Source organism: Centruroides sculpturatus, unplaced genomic scaffold (assembly GCF_000671375.1).
Source record: "Centruroides sculpturatus isolate CEXI.00-Female unplaced genomic scaffold, Cexi_2.0 scaffold476, whole genome shotgun sequence".
In the NCBI taxonomy this organism is placed as follows: domain Eukaryota; kingdom Metazoa; phylum Arthropoda; class Arachnida; order Scorpiones; family Buthidae; genus Centruroides; species Centruroides sculpturatus.
Genome location: NW_019384596.1, coordinates 76,357 through 96,041, shown reverse-complemented (window position 1 = coordinate 96,041; position 19,685 = coordinate 76,357). Strand labels below are relative to the sequence as shown.

The 19,685-nt window shown below is 30.3% G+C and overlaps 1 long non-coding RNA gene across 1 annotated transcript in view; it reads right to left on the bottom strand.

Annotated features, from left to right (window-relative positions):
• Positions 1 to 8,838: 8,838 nt before the first annotated feature.
• Positions 8,839 to 19,685, bottom strand: part of LOC111624878 — a 12,773-nt gene continuing 1,926 nt past the window's right edge. Inside the window, exons 3-4 of the long non-coding RNA XR_002756645.1 lie at positions 12,086 to 12,214; positions 8,839 to 12,010 (exon numbers count right to left, since the gene is read on the bottom strand). This is a non-coding gene — a long non-coding RNA (uncharacterized LOC111624878). The remainder of the gene's footprint in view (positions 12,011 to 12,085; positions 12,215 to 19,685) is intronic.

The window sequence follows — 19,685 nt, the reverse complement described above, 5'->3', positions numbered from 1 at the left end:
CATAATATTTACTTATAATTAGCTAGGAGTAGAGTAAAAATTGAAATAGTAAGGTTTTAAGCAGCCGTTGTAAGATAAAAATAATAATGAAGAAAAAGAGTGAAAGCTGAATTCGAAGAACTGAGAACAATCACCTGGACAGGTAAGTGCACAAACAAAAGGATGATCTACTGGAAGCTAAACTCAATGAGCTAACAATTGTTTAAGTAGAAATAAAGTTAAAAATCCATTTACTTACCTATAATTAAAGTCGAATGACCGTCTAACAGTCTAAAGAATAATAATAAAAAGAATATATTATAATAACACGCGTTGACAATTATATCCATCACTATTAACGATAAACGACTCAGTCGGGGGATGTTTCCTTTCAATGTCTTCGGCTCTACTGAGCCTGACAGAAAACTCGGGCCTTGTTTAATCACTTTCTACGTAGCAACAGTTGCTAAGGCGACAAGTCGCCACTCTGCGGTCAGTTTGAGGAATGGAACAAAAATAATAGCATCGGTTTAGGGTTTAGTGGGTGGTTGGTGACTCGCCCTAACTTATTGCCAGAAAATAAACTCTATTTAACGTTAATCGGCAATAAATTTTATCAATATTCTTCAATACACTATAAATTTTATAATTGTTTCTTATCAACGTTTATCCAACGTTTTATCTCCATTATATTAATAAATATTTTGTCATTAAGCTATTGTTTATGTAATTCATCCCGGAATTTTCTAACAATTAATGATTCCAATTTTTTTTTTTTTAAATTGAAACGAATCTTTACATTTTAACTTACTTAAATGTCTAAGATATCGGCTCGTTTGACGTTACTGATTGATGTTTTATCTTAACTCGGTATCATAAATCTCTATAAATCAAATATACGAGCGGAAACAATATACAAACGTAACATCGTTATGTCAGAACTCGGCGTAGTTCGATTCCTATGTTAAAATAATATACATAATAAAAAGTATGGGGCCGTTTATTAATTACGTGTACAGTTTTTGACCCCTTCTACTATACCGTGTACACCGTTTTCCTTAGTTATGTATACAATAATTCGTAAACCTTCCGAAGAAATGAATTAAAAAAACTCTGTAAATATTTTCTAACTGATAGTTTCTTCACAAGACTATTAAGATCAAATTCGAATGGCACTAATACCGCTAAAAGTCCACATAGATAATGTCTCGACCCCTCCTTCGCCTCGTGTATGGTGATATCGCAACTCACTCCCTCCTACTTTAAGCGTAATTAAGTCTTTAAAGTCATATTAAAGAAATATTCGTGTTCATTTTTATCTATATTCATCTTTTAATGTCGATAACTTTCGATACCAAATGTAGTACTATATCCTTGTATCTTTATTATTTATTATTATAGTGGGCTATTGATAGTGCGGTAATTAGTTAGGTGTAATGAATGGTGCAGGCACAGGGCACGGAAAAAAGGGGCCCCGAAATGGGGTTTTTAAAAATGATTAGTATTATACTGTATTACTTTCCGGCTGTTATATATAATAGAGGGAAAGTATGGCGATCGGTCAAAAAATTACCCCCTACCAAGATTCGGGGGACCTTGAAACGACGAGAAATGAAAAACAATTTTGGGGTATTTTTCTGTGTTTTAAGCTTAATAACTCCTGTGCTTGTTGTCGAAAATTTCTGAAATTTTGCAGGGAGGTATGTTTATTATGGGGATTGATGCCATTAAATTCTGATGATTAAAGGTCGACGGAGTATAGAGATAAAGGGGGTCGCGTGTATCTCTAATACGGTCATATATAATGACGATTTTACTCGTTATTAGCATTTACAATTTTTTTTAATAAAACCCCATCGCTAGCCTCAAAATTAAGCTTTTTACCATTTTATAATAGTTAAAAATATAAAAGTTTTAAAATAAAATATGAAAACAAATGTTTACCTTTTCATTTGATAATTTAGATTTTGGAAGTAATGTAATTTGTTGCTTGAATACTTGTAACGTTAACTAGAATATAAATAAACGTCATATTTGAATAATTATCTAAAATTACTCTTATCAACAATGTGGTAAAGTCTCTTCTGAAATGTCCTTCTACCTCCCTCATTGCTAAAAATACTTAAATGAATCAGCTCATTGCTATTATGCATCTTTATTAGCTGAATAATCTCATTTATTAATAAGTATTTAACTCATTCATCATAATCAAATATCCTAAATTTAATCTCGAAAGCTTAGCAGAAGAAAGTAAGAGAAGATTGCCTCAGACAAGATTAGATCAAAAATTGGAAGAAAAAGAATATAATAATACTATAGAATTTTAAGAAAATATAAAAACAGCACTACACGAAGCTGCAAATGAAGCTCTAGGACAAATCAAAGAACAGGAAAAAACTTTTTAAAAATTCTGGTGGGACAAAGAGGTAGAAAACATGATACAACAACAACAACAACAAAAATAACTTACTTAAAATGGATGAACACTAAAAAAAGAAGAGGATAGAATGAGATATAAAGAACTTAGAAAATCAGCAAAAAAATTAATTCTGGAAAAGAAAAGATTAGACTGGAATAGAAATTGTAGAGAAAGTGCACTGAAGCATAGAAATTCCTTAAAAATGTAAGAAATGAAAATAATAATAATAATAAAGAACATTTTATCTCAGTTAAACAATGGAAAGAATATTATAAAAATTTATTAACAGAAGATAGAATTCAATTTATAATAGAAGATACAAACATAGAAAGAGATATAACAATTCATTTAAAGACAAAACAGATTAAACAAGCGTGTAAGAAACTGAAGAATAACAGAGCAAGTGGTCCTGGAAGAATACCGGAGAACTGATTAAAAGAAAATGGAATAGAAAAATTATTTAGACTGACAACAAAATTATTCGAAAGGTGTCTTGATGGAGAAGAAATCCCAAAAAGAATGGAAAATTGGATTTTTGACATCTATCTATAAAAAAAGGAGACAAACAAAAAAAGCGAGAACTATCGAGAAATTACAGTAACAGCAACGTTTAATAGATTATATGGACGAATAATAAGAGATCTAATCAAAGAAGAATATCAAACAAAAGAAAAAGAAGAGCAGAGTGGATTTATGACAAGAATAATACATGAAAAGAAAAATGAAAGAGGAATATTTTAAAGGTTTATATTTAAACATGAGTAAACAAAATATTTATGCATAGGAGAGGCTAAAACAGACACGCAACTGGAAAAAGGAGAAAAGATTGAGGGACGTGAGCATTACAATTATCTTGGAATACAAATTCATCAAGGTGGAAGAGATGCATTAGAAATTAATACAAGATTAGCACAAGGTAAGAGAGCTGTAAAAAGATTAAATGGAATATGGTGGAGCGAAGAAATAACTAGATCAAGAAAAAAAGAATATATAATGCAAAATTGTCAAAAGCATTCTGTTATACGGGCGGAGGCTTGGAGAATGACTAGGGAAGAGAAGAGAAAAGTAACAACGGTTGAAATGGATGCATTGAGAAGATCGTGCAGAATATCAAAAAGAGAAAGAATAACTAATGAGAGAATCAAAGACCTAATGAGATCGAAGGAGACAGTTTTGGAAGAAATAAAGAGGAAACAACTTATTTGGTTTGGACACGCCTTATTTGGCTTGGTGTTGCGTTGCCTTATTCCGTCAAACATGCTTTAAAAGCTCGAAATACGCATAAGTTTCGCTACAAATTAGGCAAAATAATAGATGCTGGCCATTAATAGGTATTTTTTCAGATTTGAAAATGAATTCTGCTATATCGTTAAACACGAATATGTGTCCGGGAATTAATAATAATGATCTTAATTTCTCGGCTGGTTAAAGATTTCGTAATTAAAATTCAGGATGGAGAGAACAATGAGCAAGAAAAATTTTTCATTGTCAGATTATGAGTAGATATAAAAAATAAGGTATAACCTACCTATTGTGTACAGTGTATTCTTTTCTACTTCTAATTTTTGTAGTATAGTATAAATAAAAATACATTGGTTATATATCTTGGAAATAGGACAATTTGTCAGAACAATAATATTGGGGTTGTTCCTCTCCTTTATGTTCCCTCTATCCCTTATGGATCTACGCCCGTAAATAAGAATCTTTTGCCATAATCGCTTACCATTTCGAGTACAGGAAATATAAAATAATAGAGTTTATTCAAAATTAAAGCGGATTTTACGGTAAAACCATTCACGTTGAAGCGAGGGAATGTTGCCAACATCTTGTTTTGATAAAGATGAAAATAACGTAAATGATTGATGCAACTCGTCACAAAGATCGAAATAGAATCGACAAACTTAAATCATAAATTGAATTATAAATAAAAATATGCAAAACTGAGATGCCGCCATTGTGGGCGATAAATAAATTGTAATATTTCTGTAGTAAGTTTATCATAATCGTTACTTCAATTTGATGAAAAATATATTACAGAAGAAACAAAATAAAAACATTATTTTTTATTATGTCATTTTTCATTTTAACAACCGCGTTTTACATAGGACCTAATGAGATTAGTAACTATTGTACAGTATACCTCCCCTATAACACTGTAGATAATTCCGTGTTATATGAATTCCGTGTTGTACGAGTCACTTAGATTTTACAAATACGTGAGCCGTGCACAGCCCGGCACACTTATTTGTAAAATCTAAGTGACTCGTACAACACGGAATTATGTACAGTGTTATAGGGGTATACTGTAATAGAATTAATTGATTAAACGAATCCGGAAATTAGAAATTACTTGATCGAAGCATAATCTACTTCATCCTTACAATTTAGGGCTGTTTATTTTATTTTTACCAATTTTATAAAGGTTTGTAAAGATCAGTAACAAAGACTTTTCATTCTAGAGTAGGGGTTCTCACTTGTGTTCCGGGGAAACCCTACGGTTCTGCCAAAAAAAATTGATATTTGACTAATACTTTGTTTAATGGCAAAATTTTTAGTTCTAAAATAGTTTCGGAAATGTAATGACTAATAACAATATATTCAATGAATAATAATAACTAAATAAAGTGTATAGAAGTCATTTTTATAGCCTATTCTGTTAGTGATTCTTGTTTAGAATAAAACATTACATTTAGATCATTTGTGTATATGTTTAAATACGTATAAAGTTCTGTACATAAAAGTAACTTCTACCTTCGTTTGTAACAATTACGAGTAGAAACTGTTTGGACTTTTAGTAATATTGTTTCAAATGAAGTTAATCGACATTTTTAATGCATATACAGTATGCTTCTGAAACAATACTAACTTGTAACAATACAAAATCTTCAAGTACTCGAAAACCATTTTCTGAACACGCTTATCTATATATACATGTAAATGAGAATGTTTGTTTGTTTGCTATACACTCCTAGGCCTTTCGACCAATTGCTACGAAACTCGGCAGTTACGTTCAAAAACTCCTACCTTAGATAATGTCGTATGCATCCCACCCCATATTATCGATTGAATTTCTGTCTACATTTAATCGCTAGCTTTATATGTAGCGTCATCTATTAGAAATAATTTAAAAAAAAAGGATATAATTTTTAAAAATATATTATAATCACTGAATTACTACGACAATGATATAGAGCAAAATAGATGCGCCATTACGCCTTTACTGAGCTTTATATGTAGCGTCATCTATTAGAAATAATTTAAAAAAAAAGGATATAATTTTTAAAAATATATTATAATCACTGAATTACTACGACAATGATATAGAGCAAAATAGATGCGCCATTACGCCTTTACTGAGACAGGTAAAATATAGTACTTGTCTGCGTTGCGTGCAGGTTATGTATCTAACTCCGTTCGGAAAAAATTTTTAATTGAAATAACACAATTTGCGTTACAAATCGAAAGTTCACGTATAGTTAATCTGGTCGTCTTTCTCTTACGATTTTCATATCAGAATACATTTCTCATACGATTTTTATTCTCGTAACATTAAATTGGGGCCAGCTTTACATAAAAGACTACCCGGTATGCATCCTCCTTGGCAGATCACTCACGTGTCGTGAGCGATCTGCCAAGGAGGATGCATACTAGGAACCAAATAAATCCCATTGTGGGCCTGGCCGAACCCATAAAAAAAGGCTTATACACATTTTCGGCTGAGGAATGAGATTGTTTAACTCTATTTAATTCCCTCGTGAAACTTTCTCCGAAAGAATTTATTTTACTCTTTATGTTTTCCACAGTAATTTTGTCAGAAGTAGCCAATATTTTCGAAGCTTTTTACTATGTTTCCTCTCTTTTATATTTATTACCATAATCTTGTGGCTTAATAAATAAAGCTTCTATTGTAGCTCTGTTGTAAAATTCTAGGACTAAATAACTCGAGACATTTTTAAAATATTTCCATAACTGCGAAATTACTGCTGGCTTCACAATTCAACAAGCTAGAAAAAAAACAAATGTATTGTCATTGTAACACAATTAGGAATAACACCACAAAAGGTACCCGTACATATCTTAACGCTGAGTTACTTAATACATAATTACGGTTATTTTGAAGCAAAAAATAATATTTTTATATCTCGAAATGTTTGATATAAAAAAAGTTAAGAATTAAACAATCAATCCAACAATTGTTTCGACTCTTATTATTAAAGAAACAATACTTATCGACAACAATGAAGATAATTTCAGAACTATGCATTTATCTTTACATTAAAACGTTAATAATCCTACGATCGTAGTTATATTTGATTAATAAATTGGAATACATTACTCACAGTTCGGATTTTTTATAAAAGATAATTAGTTTCTTCAGTTCAGAGCGAACATCTGCGATCTGCCACATAATAAAGGACTGACACAGATGTAAGACGATAAACAATACAAAACAACGTGCAGAAAATAAGATGTAGACTTGGAAATAAAAGATATATAATAAAGAAATTGCTAAATTCGTATAAAATAATACGAGACCGTGCGTATAAAGATTTGTAAATTAGGATATAAGATTATTGGACCGGTACAAGTCCGTAACACTGGTACAAATACATGATTGATAGCACATGAATTGGTACAGTAGTAGTTGATACATAGCAGTAAATGCATCACAAATTTCATATCTGCATCAGTTCAATTGCAATTACTAGACTTTGCCCAAGAGTTATCATCATCTTCATCACGGCATACTCAGCATCAAATAAGTATATATTATTTAATGCATCTGTTAGCGCGAATTTCATAAATTTAATATTTTATATTTTCTTCATATTCATTACAACAGTTCCTTACAGACATCCCTCACGATAACATTCAAAATTGAATCATTATTTAATTTGTTCATCGCATCCATTCATTTACATATCACGCGTCACATAACACCAACACCGCTTCCCAAAATCACACTGATTCCCACAACCAAACACTGATCAAATATTGATAGTAGACCAGTATTAATTAGTAGTGATTGACCATCCTCTCTTCCAGAAGATCAACGACTACTTTTCCTCGAATTACTTCAACCCCCTTCCGCAACCATCCCTTCTTTCTATTGGATCAGCGGTATGTAGCATTGGAATTGGAAATGTAATATGCCATTATGGGTTCGGCCGGCCCACAATGGGGTAGCCCGGCGGTGAAGAACGAGAACCGACATATCCGGAATGGACCACCTTCCGAATCAATGACCAGTCGACCAAAAGTAGTTGTTGACCAAGATGGTCAGCATTTTCATATACAGTGTATATGAAATTCCCGTATGGATACCGGAAATATACTTTCGTCGGTATATCCTGGCAATCGCTGACCGTCTTGCTAAATTGGCTGCTAAGTCTACAGTCACTAGCTCTTTCAGTTATATTGTATTCCTGCTTCTTACATTGACATGCACGTAAAAAAACAAATTACCAATCCCTGGCAAGACATCTAGGACCACGACACTACCGGCAGACTCATCTACACTTTTATGCCCAGGGTTGACACAATTCCGACTCTTCGTCACTTTTCCCCTAGCTTTATCTCACTCAGCTTCTTACAGATCACGGCAACTTCAAGCAAAAGATGCATAGGTTCAACTTTGTGGACATAGAGGATCAAAGCATGAGGACCAAACTCCTATCCACTTAATTTTTCATTGCGATAGGTACACGAACATTAGGTATTGCAATTTTGGAGAGATACATGCTTACCACAGCAACTCATCTAGACACGTACTATACAATATACCATCACTTACTTTCATTCATATCATACAGCAAAGCCCTTGTAGTCAGTCTTTCTCCTGATGTCGCATACAATACGTAGGTTTCCTCGTTCACATTGTTTAACTCAAGCTAAGGTTAATTGTACAGTTGGGGGATAAACCTTATCTTCAAATGTTATTTTTCGCGTTTTAATCTTCTCTTCCTGAAGGAGGTCAACGACTACTTTTGGTCCAATTACTTCGACCTCCTTCCGCAATACTCCCTTCCTTCTATCGGACCTGCGCTATGGCAGTAGCATTCGAATAGGAAGATTACATAATAAGAGGTTATACGTTTTTTGGTTTTTCTGACAAAATTTCTTTATACCTACCATTGAAAATAATGATTTTATAATATTTATTTTTTGATCGAATATTTGGGGAGTGCGTACGCACCCACCGCACTTCCGTGGATTCGCCCCTGAATTGGGATAGTAGTAGTTATCTGCGTGTATGCTTTGGCATAAAAATGGGTTATTGAAATTTACAAATACATATTAATTAATATTAAATTTTGTGCGACAATCGTCAAATGCGGTACAACTAAGTGGAATATGATAAAGATGCTATGAAACCCTAAAAAGGCACACTTGTCGCGCTCACAGTTTAAGACAATGCTAGTGTGTTTACTCAATCACAAGAGAATAGTCTATTGAATAGGGACAATCAACCAACAACGCTATTTAGAAGTACATCAGAGATTATGAGACTCTTTTCCAAGGAAAATGTCCGAACTGTGGTCTGACAAGTGAATCATTCATCACAATAAGCGCCAAGTCACTGCGAGACATTTTCTGGACAAAAAAGCGAATACCCAATTACATCATTCTGCCAATTCACCTGACTTAGCCCACTGTGTTTGCTGGCTATTCCAAAATCTGCGCTGAAAGGACGAAGACTTTCTAATACAACTAATACTCAACAGAATGTGAGACAACTGTTCAACAGTATTCCGGAAAATGAGTTCCAGGCCTAATTGCAAAAATGTGAACGCCGTTCAAGTCAGTGTATAGATGCACAGAAGAGTAAGTTGAGAGTGTGAAGGTGACAGTAATCACTAGCGTACAGTTCCGCGTGTATATTTTTCAAAAGGTGCATTCCGGAAATTAAATTCTCATACCTATGTAGTAAAATGACGTACAGAAAATGTCATTTAGAAACGTATATTTCTCATTGTTCAGTCAATTGTTGAATATAGAAACGTACTGTTAGCCGAGAGTGGTTGAAATACAGGAAAAAATATATATACTAAACAAACTCGTAACTATTATCGACATTTACACGAGAAAGAACAAAACTATTGAATAGAAATGAGCAGAAAACATGTTTATTCTTTTTGTGTAAAATGTACACTTAAGTCAATTGAGGTCATTTCCGTTTGGTTTCTTAGGGCACAGTCGCTGGCCTATTAATAAGTCACCGACCAGTAATAATGTAATTAGAAAGACCAAGCAAACGACATTTGACCTCGTCCCGACATTTGTTCTGTTACATCGTGACTATATTTTAAAGTACACTCCAACCACAAACCACATCATCTCGTAATACACGGTGCCTGGTATCCTACTATAATTGGAAAGCATTGGACTTGCTAATCTCCTGTTTGAGTACCGGGGAAAGTCGAGCAACAATCCTATTAGCTTTAAGACTTTTTATATTTTATATATAAAAATTTTAGGAAAATTATCCGAATGTAAAATTAAAATTTCAAATTAAATGTAAGAAAAATGTGAAGCGTATTAATTTATTTACAACAACATCAACAGCAAAACAATTTCAATTTATTTATTTAATGACAAGAAAATCTTTCAAGAATATAAGCATTTAACTCTTACTATACTACACATTATAAAAAAGAAAAACTTAAAAGTTTTTTATACAGGAACATCCTCAAACTCTATCTTGAAAGATAAACAGAAATACTGTTGTTTTCCAAGACTAGCTGAAAAATACTATTATAAAACCTATTTTAAATAATTATATATTTAGCTTGGCTATTTTAAACATTTATTCTAAAATGCACAATTTCTCTACATTAGATATTTTTTTCTATTTTTATAGAACATCATGATGCAAAAATATTTAACTCTGGTATATTCACCGATACTTAATGGCTGATGAATTATCAAAATATTTAATAATTCATATTATATTTATATATTCATCAATATATTTTCTATAAAATATATCAGTTGTTATACTAATAGTACTTTTTACATGAACCATTAGAATTTACATTAAAATATTTTTTTAAGCCAAAAAAAAAAATCATCTTACATTTTTAAATAGGTATTTAAATTAAGGAGCATGTTTTAACAAAGTTATAAATCAATTATAACTATTAATTATATATTAATATCTTAAAGTGAGAAATTATGAGCAAAAAATAAATAATTCAAGTAGCTGACTAATATTGCTCAACACAATATGCTACTGAGCAAACGTCTTGATTGTTAAAGCACCGTTCGACACTTCCAAAATATGAATTATTTGCTCTTTTTTTAACAAAGTAAAATGGAATTAAACTATAAAAATTGTCCAAGAATAAAAGCCAATTGGTCCCAATATATATTTGTACAAATATACCGAATATTTACAATGTCTAGATATGTAGAAAATTTTCCCATTGTACGTAATCGTAATCTATAACTCGAACGTTAATGAAATCTGAATTACGTCAAGAATTAAGTCAACTAATATATTATAGATGGCTTTAAAATTTTTCAACAGAGCAAGATAATTCCCAAGGATCTCGGGAATCACAATAAACTTTCTACATAGTTCCCTGTACCTTATGACTTTATTCCTCTTGGACAATTTCTATTAATACTATAAATTCAATTATTTTGAACTTTCAAAATAATAAAACATGACATTGAGAAAAAACATTAGAAAGCTTACATTCAAATTTCATACTATTTACATTATTAAAAACACAACACAACATTAATGCAATGGAAGCAAATTTTGTCACTTTTGCACCTTTATGTTTTAAAATTTGCAAATTAATTAACTATATTAAAATTGTCTTGATCTTATATAACAGTGGCAGTTAATAATGCACAAATAATGTGCAATCTTGCATTTTGTATTGCGATAAGCGTGAGTTAATATTATCATCAGATATCATTTTGGAAGGTTATAACTCATGCTTATTTTTATGATCATTTGAAAAATGTGTAAAAGTATTGTCGGAATTTTAAATATCCATCAGTAATTGTGTATAAAACAAAAATGAAACTTTTGTTTTTGGATAGTATTGTAACAATATGATTAGAAATTTGAATAAAAAATTTGGCATCTTTTCCTACATCAGATTGTTTTTTTTTCTATTCATTCTTTATACAAAACATTGCAAGATTTTAATTTTAGATTAGTGCCAAAACTAATTTGTTACATTTAAGTCTTTTCGGCATCTGAATTTAAAATAAATAAATCTCTCTATATCAATGAAGTCTTAGGTAGCACTGTGTAAATAGTCAAAATATAAATAATAGTTAATAACAATCATCCAACAATTTTATAAAACATAAATTGCATCTAAAGAAATCTTTATAAATTCTTTTTTTTGCGTATCATAGTTGATATTTGTAAGGAAAATAAAAAGTCTTTTACCTAGTGAAGGTATATCTATTTACATATCTAAATATTAAAGAACTAGCATTTGAAATGGCTATCAAAAGCATTGTCTCTAAATGAAATGCTTCGTTTTACATGATACGCTGAAGGAACACATTGATCACTTCTAAACACGACTCCGATGTCACAACGATGTCATATTTGGCCAAATATTCTGACAGTCGAACGTCAACCTAAAGATAAATAATCAGTTATTTATATTAGTTTGATAGTCGTAAATACTTCAATGTTAGCGAATAAATTTTTACCTCGTTCTCTAAAAAACCAATATGTAAAACGGTATTTGTATCATTGGCTAGGAAGTCGAATTTGCAATCGTTTCCTAAAACAATAGTATTTGGTTTCTTCTGTAAATTTTCTCTTAATGTATTGTCTTTCTGAAAATAATTTATAAAATAAAATATTATTATTATTATTATAAATAATTTAGTCATCTGAACATTATCAGAATATATTGTTCTCTTATCCAAAACAGAAAAACATATATAAAAAAATGTATAAAATAATAGAAAATGTAATATATTATTTATACTTCTAATGATTATAATTTCTTTAAATCGTTAAAAGTATTAATCCTTTATTTACTCATTCCATAGTAAGATTTTATATTCCATTTTCAGTGTTCAAGTTTGAATAATGTGATGCTATAATAATGTATAATACTATTTACATATAAATATTGTACAGTAGAAACAATTGGTGCAATTGATATAGCTGTACTATTACATAGAAAATAGGAATCCATTTAAGTTCTACAATCAGCAAGAAAAAAAAATATTAATAAGGCTATTTGAGATGTAATCATCAAATAATTATATAAATATATTGTAAGTAGTAATTTTGCTATCATTCATCAATTACATTTGACATTATCCTAACATCAAATGATAATTAATTATTTTCAAATTTCTATACAACTGCTTTATAAATATTTATTAATTAATCATAGAAAACAGATGTTATAGCAGTAAAGAATTAAATACAGAAAAAACTTTCATAATAATTGAAGCTGATACATAAAAACAATAAATGTATGAGGTACATTATGATTATATCTTTATTATTATTATAATTTAATTAATATTGTAACTCTTTAGTTATAATATTACAATAGAAAATGTATAAATAAGAATTAATGTAAAAAAAGCTTTATTGTTTCATCTAAATAAAGTATTATTTACATAAACAAAGATTGATTACAGTTCAAATTGTAATATTTAAAGACTGATTAATTAGGCAAGTGGAAATGTGTTGTCGTCTCACATTAACAACATGAGACAACAACACATTGCCACTTGTAAGGTTTAGCTTAATTTCACTCTTTACCTGAAATTGAACTGTTCAGCATGAATGGTCGAATAATAACACCCCAAAAATCCAGATAAGATTCAAATTTGGATCTCTCGGTAGTACAACATACTTAGTAGCACATTGATGTAACGAATTATAATGGTTAAATTCATTGTAACTCATCTTAGTTCAGTGCATTCTTACTCAAATAGCCAATACCTAAATATGAAATATTGCTCAACACAATATGCTACTGAGCAAACNTGCATTCTTACTCAAATAGCCAATACCTAAATATGATTTCCAGCACATGATGAACAAGAAGTTTACTGCTCAAACAGTTCTATCATTTGAAGATTTCTATCATTCAAACTTTGCTGTGTTCCAATCTCTTAAACATTTAAAAAGATGTTCAATACGGAAATCATTTCATTTACATCACACAATTAAATAAATAATTATTTTTAAATAAAACTACAAATAAAATGTATTTTTTTCTTAGCACAATGTTGCCGTTGAGAACATATCACACAGGAACACTTCCAGAGAAAAAAAGGTTAATATTTAACTACAAATTTTTTATGACTGATGCTATATAATTTATTATACATTAAATTATATATATTAAAGAACAAAAAGTTTTTGTTCTTTAATATATATAAAACAATTCTTAAAAATTTCTCTTATTCATATCTAATATTATAAATTTTTTGTATGGTTATAATTGTCAGCAGGTAATACAATTCCACATATAAAAATAAAAAATAAATATAAAACAAAATTTTATTTGAAAGTTCAAACTAAAAGCATTGCAATTAAACCAAATAAGGACAATATTTTAGAAATTTGCTCCTCTTCATCTTAAAAAAAAGGGAACATCTAAAATGTTTATGTATAAAAAATAAGACTTGGTTTATAAAAAGATATTGTTAGATATCTTTTTATAAATCAAAATATTTATTTCAATAAAATAAACACAAAACAATAAAAACTCAATAATGTTTTACATATTAAATAGAACAATTTCAAACCTCACAACATACCTAGTTGTGAGTTACAAAACTATGCAGCTGGACCTACATTAGTTGAAAGTGATTCAATCACGTATATGAATTTTGTGCATTTAGTTCTGTTTGACAATATTGTGAACCTGAATGATACAGCAAATAACACCAGTACACTAAGACATTTGTCCCAGACACTTTACCATGTTGCTTCTCTGCACAATCTCCTATGGCATGTGACTTACAAAAAATCCTGTATAAATATGTTACTGTAAAAGTCCAAAATTCAGTAACTGTTAGAAATTACTGGTAAATCTACACATATACTGGTATTGACCAGTAGAAGTCCAAAATCCCCAAAAAAATGTTCATATTTTGGATTTTCACCAAGAGAATACTGGTAAAGATCTGGATTTATCAATCGGGTCAGGTAAAAAAAGTATTCGTACGTATCTGTTGTTTTGTAATCTACTTAAAAATATAAATTAAAAAAATGAAAGTATTATCGTAATAATTTTTATTTGACTTCTTAAAATAAATTTAACATGAAATTTGGCGAGAAATAAGCAGTGATGTCTATTATACAATTCTTTTTGTGTTTACATAAGTCTTACTTTTAATGCAGCAGAATGAGTGATATAATATGTATATTTTAGGAACTTTTAACTGAATGAATGAATAAGATGATGATAATTCTTACTTAATTAATGAAAAATATAATTTACTGTTAAGTGAAAGTGAAAGATAAAAAAAACAAAAATGAAGCCAGTAAAAAAATCTGTTCATTATAGACATTTGAAGAAATATAATGTTCTCAACATTGACAGTGAAGAGAAACTAATAGCATCAGTGTCTGCTGAAAAAAAATTTTTTTACTATGTTTCTTTTGATAAATTGTTTAACATGATACATGAAGCACACATTGCTATTGGTCAGGACGGAATAACTCGGATGGCTATGAAACCGAATCATAAATATAAGAATTTTGACTATTGAATCAATTGTTGGGCTGCAATTTGAAAAAATTGTACACCTATAAATTCTCACTGTCATCTGTCTGTTCTCAAGAATGGAGTTAGATAGATGAAAGACGAGACCAGATATGAAAACCTTGGGGGCAAGGGGCCTCAATTAATTATATATGAACTTCTGATGCAAACCGGAAGTTGTGTTTTTTCAATTCAAAAATTTTTCCAAAAGGCATCTGATAAACAACTGGCATGACTCTATTGTCAAAAGAAAAGCATTAAGTACAGGAGCAAGCCACTTCTAATTTCAGGTGAAGAGCATATATTTTAAATTAAATAAATTAAAAATATGATTAAAAATTGCAGCCCAGCATTGTGATGATTTCACAATAAACAATTATCACCTATTTAAGATTATATGAGCCTCGTCAAGAGAAACAAAATACATTGAAAAAAAATATTGTGGTAAAACCCATCCTACACAATGAAATGAATTAACAATGTCAGATTGATTAATTGATATACAAGGCAATCCAGACAATTGTGTTGAAGTTCATATTGATATTTTTGGTTATTTTCATAAATTAATATTCTTAATATCCTTCTTTCTGAGTATTTATACTTAATTACTTCATTATGACAATGGTAGAGAGTTTTGTAACCACATTATAAAAATATAGAAGAGAATAAGTTGCCTTCATTCTTCTGTAATGTCCAATCACCAGGAACAAAACTCATTCCTGGTGATTGGACATTACAGAAGAATGAAGGCAACTTATTCTCTTCTATGTTTTTATATTGTAAAATATACTGTCTGCCTTTTTAATTGAAATTAATTGAAGTTATCCAATGTTTATGTGGCAAGTGGGCTGATATAAAGATAGTTCGTGGAAAACCAAGGCACAGCCAATCTCGGGGATCGGTCAAACATACAAACCAGAACATCAGAAATATGTTATCAATTTGGATGAAAACAAATAAAATTTAAACATTATTTGAAAGCTTGAAGTTTGTGCAAACAATAAAGAATAGAGCATATAATCAGAAATCAAATGTTCACCATATGAATCTATGTTTGATGTTCTGATGAAAATGGGTATTGCCAGTTGTTCCACATGATAGTGAACAATGTAGACACTGAAGATTTAGAAAAATATTAAACATTGGAAATGGTGGAATGCAGCTAGAAAGTACAATTGGAACAGAAAACAAAGCTGCAGGGATCAGCATTTTGGCATTAGTTGAAACTGAGAAAGCATATCTACAATTATATTCTGAGAGCTATGTTGTGATTCCAACATTTTTATTATTTGTATGACTGTAGTTTTTATCCTCTGTAGAAGCTAAAAACTATAGCTATTAAAAAATTTAAGTATATAAATTTAAAATCTATAAAATTAAAATATAAAAAATAAAAACAAACATTTTAAAAATATTTTGTTTTTCTAGCATGGTGTTTATATTAATTAATAAACATTCTCTCCCATTTGGAGATAATGGGAGTTAAGAGATAATGTTCATTAACATAAACTGAAACACCATAAATATTAAATAACTATATTTAAAAAAAATTTTAAATCATTATAGGTATCTTGGTATGATAAATTATTTATGTCATTACTAAAAATTATGTCTTTTTAAAGCTGGATACTTCCATTTTCTTAATTTATATTTTTAATTAGACTACAAAACAATGGAAATATTAGGTTACTACATATGAATACCTTTTTTTATGAGCTAATCTGGACATTTAATAGTGTCTCTTGGTAGAAACCTAAAATGTGGACATTTTATCAGGAATTTTGGACTTTTACTCATCAACATCAGTAAATATACAGATTTACTGGTAACTTCTAGTGTTACCAGACTTCAGAGTTTTATAGTAACATATACATGTAATCCTTGATATATACAGTTTCAATTATTGTAGGTTGTTCTACTGTTCTCAGAGAAATTCAATGTTTTCAATTTGGTAGAGCTCAGAGCTAGCAATACCAAACCATCTCTTCTCCCAACTCTTGCTCACCATTAGTTAGCAGTAGTACACTAATTAAACATTTGTTCTAATTTTTCAGCTTTATACACTAATAAAAAAGAAGCAATTGTGCAGGTTATGCATGACAAATATTTTTCTTGGTTTTTTTAAATATTTTACTTCATGACTTTTTTTGGACTACTTTAGTGGTTAGTCTAAACTCTCTCTAATCAATCCTTAATGTTATTTTCCATAATTTGTTTTCGTTTTTGTATGCAATAACACTGTGTTTCATCTAAAATCTTTAATTAATAATTCTTCAATAAACAATTTCTTCATTACCTATTTTTAATACTATGACCATGTAAAAAAGTTCTGTTCTCCCAACTCTTACTCACTGTAATGTTGATAAATAAAAAAATTTCTGATTTCACATAAATTCTTAATTAATTAATGACCTAATTCACTGATTACTTTATTCCTATTGATTGTTAATTTTGATAAGTATGGTACATTTGTAAGACCAATTAACCACATATTTGAAGGATTACTTGTATATGTTACTGGCCAAACCCGATTTCAGGCCAAACTAGTTTATCCTACACATGCCAGGATATACTAGTTTAGCCTAGGATAATCTAGTTTGGCCTAAATACTTTAGGCTTAACTAGTTTGACCTAGGCTGAACTGATTTATGCACTATAAATAGGTGTCAGTGTAAAAAAAAAAAAATAATAATAATTTTGTGTAATTCGAAATGCCACCACAGTACACCCGGTGGTAAAAGTGTACCTAGGTAACCCCAATGGCAGTGCTTCGGGTAGGTTGGTTTGGTTACATTAACTACATTTTTAGTAGACGTTTCCTTTTTTTTCTTTTGTTCAAGAACTACCGTGAATCAATAATTAGTGACGTTACACAATGGACGGCCTGCCGGCAGCTCCCTTCCGGGAGGAGTCCGCCAGGAGCATGAACAGTCTGAAGTGCCGCCATTGGGGTTACCTAGGTACACTTTAACCCACCCTGTAAAAATAAATAAAAGATTAAATATTTTATATGTTACACTAAGAAATACAAATAAGTTCATTTTTAATTTTAGTTTGACTTTAAAAGTTATTTTTATTATTTCGTTTGAACTTTTAAAAATATTTTTGAAAGTTAATTACCTTTAAAAGTGCATGGCTTAATAAAAAAAATACAAACTGATAAGTACTGATTAGCTTATTTTTATTTTATAGTTTTTTACAAGTGTTGTGTCACTTCTAATCAATACCGTTTTTTTATAATTAAGTAGACTATGTTTGAAGAAATATTGTTCATCTAATTCAGTGGTTCCCAATTAATTTTTCCTGCGTACCACTTCAAGAAAGAGCTCAAACTCGCATACCCCTTATAGCAGAAATTCATATTAATCCATACTAATATTATAAATTCTAAGGTAATTCTGTCCATCTGTCACCTTTTCACGTCTAAACCACTAAACAGGTTTTAATAAAATTTGGCACAGAGATAGCTTACATAATGGAGATAGACATAGGCTACATTTTACTGCGAGAAAATATCTTACTCCCATGATATAATGCGGGCAAAGCTGTGAGTAGACAGCTAGCGATAAATAGAATAAGTTTTTTTTACATTTATTACCTTTAAAATACAATTCTAATAATAATGAAACTAACATAAGGTTATTTAATTTTTATGTGACAAATGTGCACGATTTTTTTTGCACAACTTTGTAAAATCTGGTTACTTTTTGGTCGGCTTCAGTCTCGAGTCATCTCCAAGTTGAAGTCGGTGACGATGTTTGGTTTTCATGTTTGTCAGGGCCAAAAATCCGCTCTCGCAGAGGTATGTTGTGCAAAATCGTAGTAAATATTTTATTGCCACTTCGCTGACATGATAATAATGTTAATTGTACAATTTTTGTTTCTTGCATAAGAATTTCATTTAGGTATTATCACAAATGCATTTTTTTGATGAAATTTCGAGAATATTTTTAGTTATAAACTAACTGCAAGGACCCACTTCGCTGGGTTTTTATTTCTTTGTACATTTGTATGTAATATAGTTTTTATATATATATAAAAGACTGTTTTTCTAAGTAATCTAGAATCCAGCTGCAAGGACCCGCTTCGCTGGGTTTTTATTTGTAGGCAAAAAGTAACGATAGTGAAGATTAAGATAACTACATTATAGCCAATCTGACCCGTTTTCACAAAATGCAAGAATTAGGTCTCCCGTTTCCAGACGTTTCCAGAGAATTTTTACGAGCATAAAAATATGTTCGATTTCCTGCAAAAGTGCAAAAAACCGCCTGTAAATCTTGCATGCTGCTTTATATTAACACTTCCTGGTCCCGATTCTATTTCTGAATGTCTCCTGTTCACGTCCAGTCAAACGAACTATTTTCAACGTTTCTGGAATGTTTACGATCATTCTATAATCGAACCAATAATCGAATTTTATGTTCGAATTTAATTTGAACAAATTCGAACAAAACATTCGAAATAGAAAGCCACTTTCAACCACTTTCAGCCTCATATCTCCCGCACCCTTATAGCTATCGAGACGCAACCACCCCTATGCACGAATGGAGACTTGGGGCTACCAC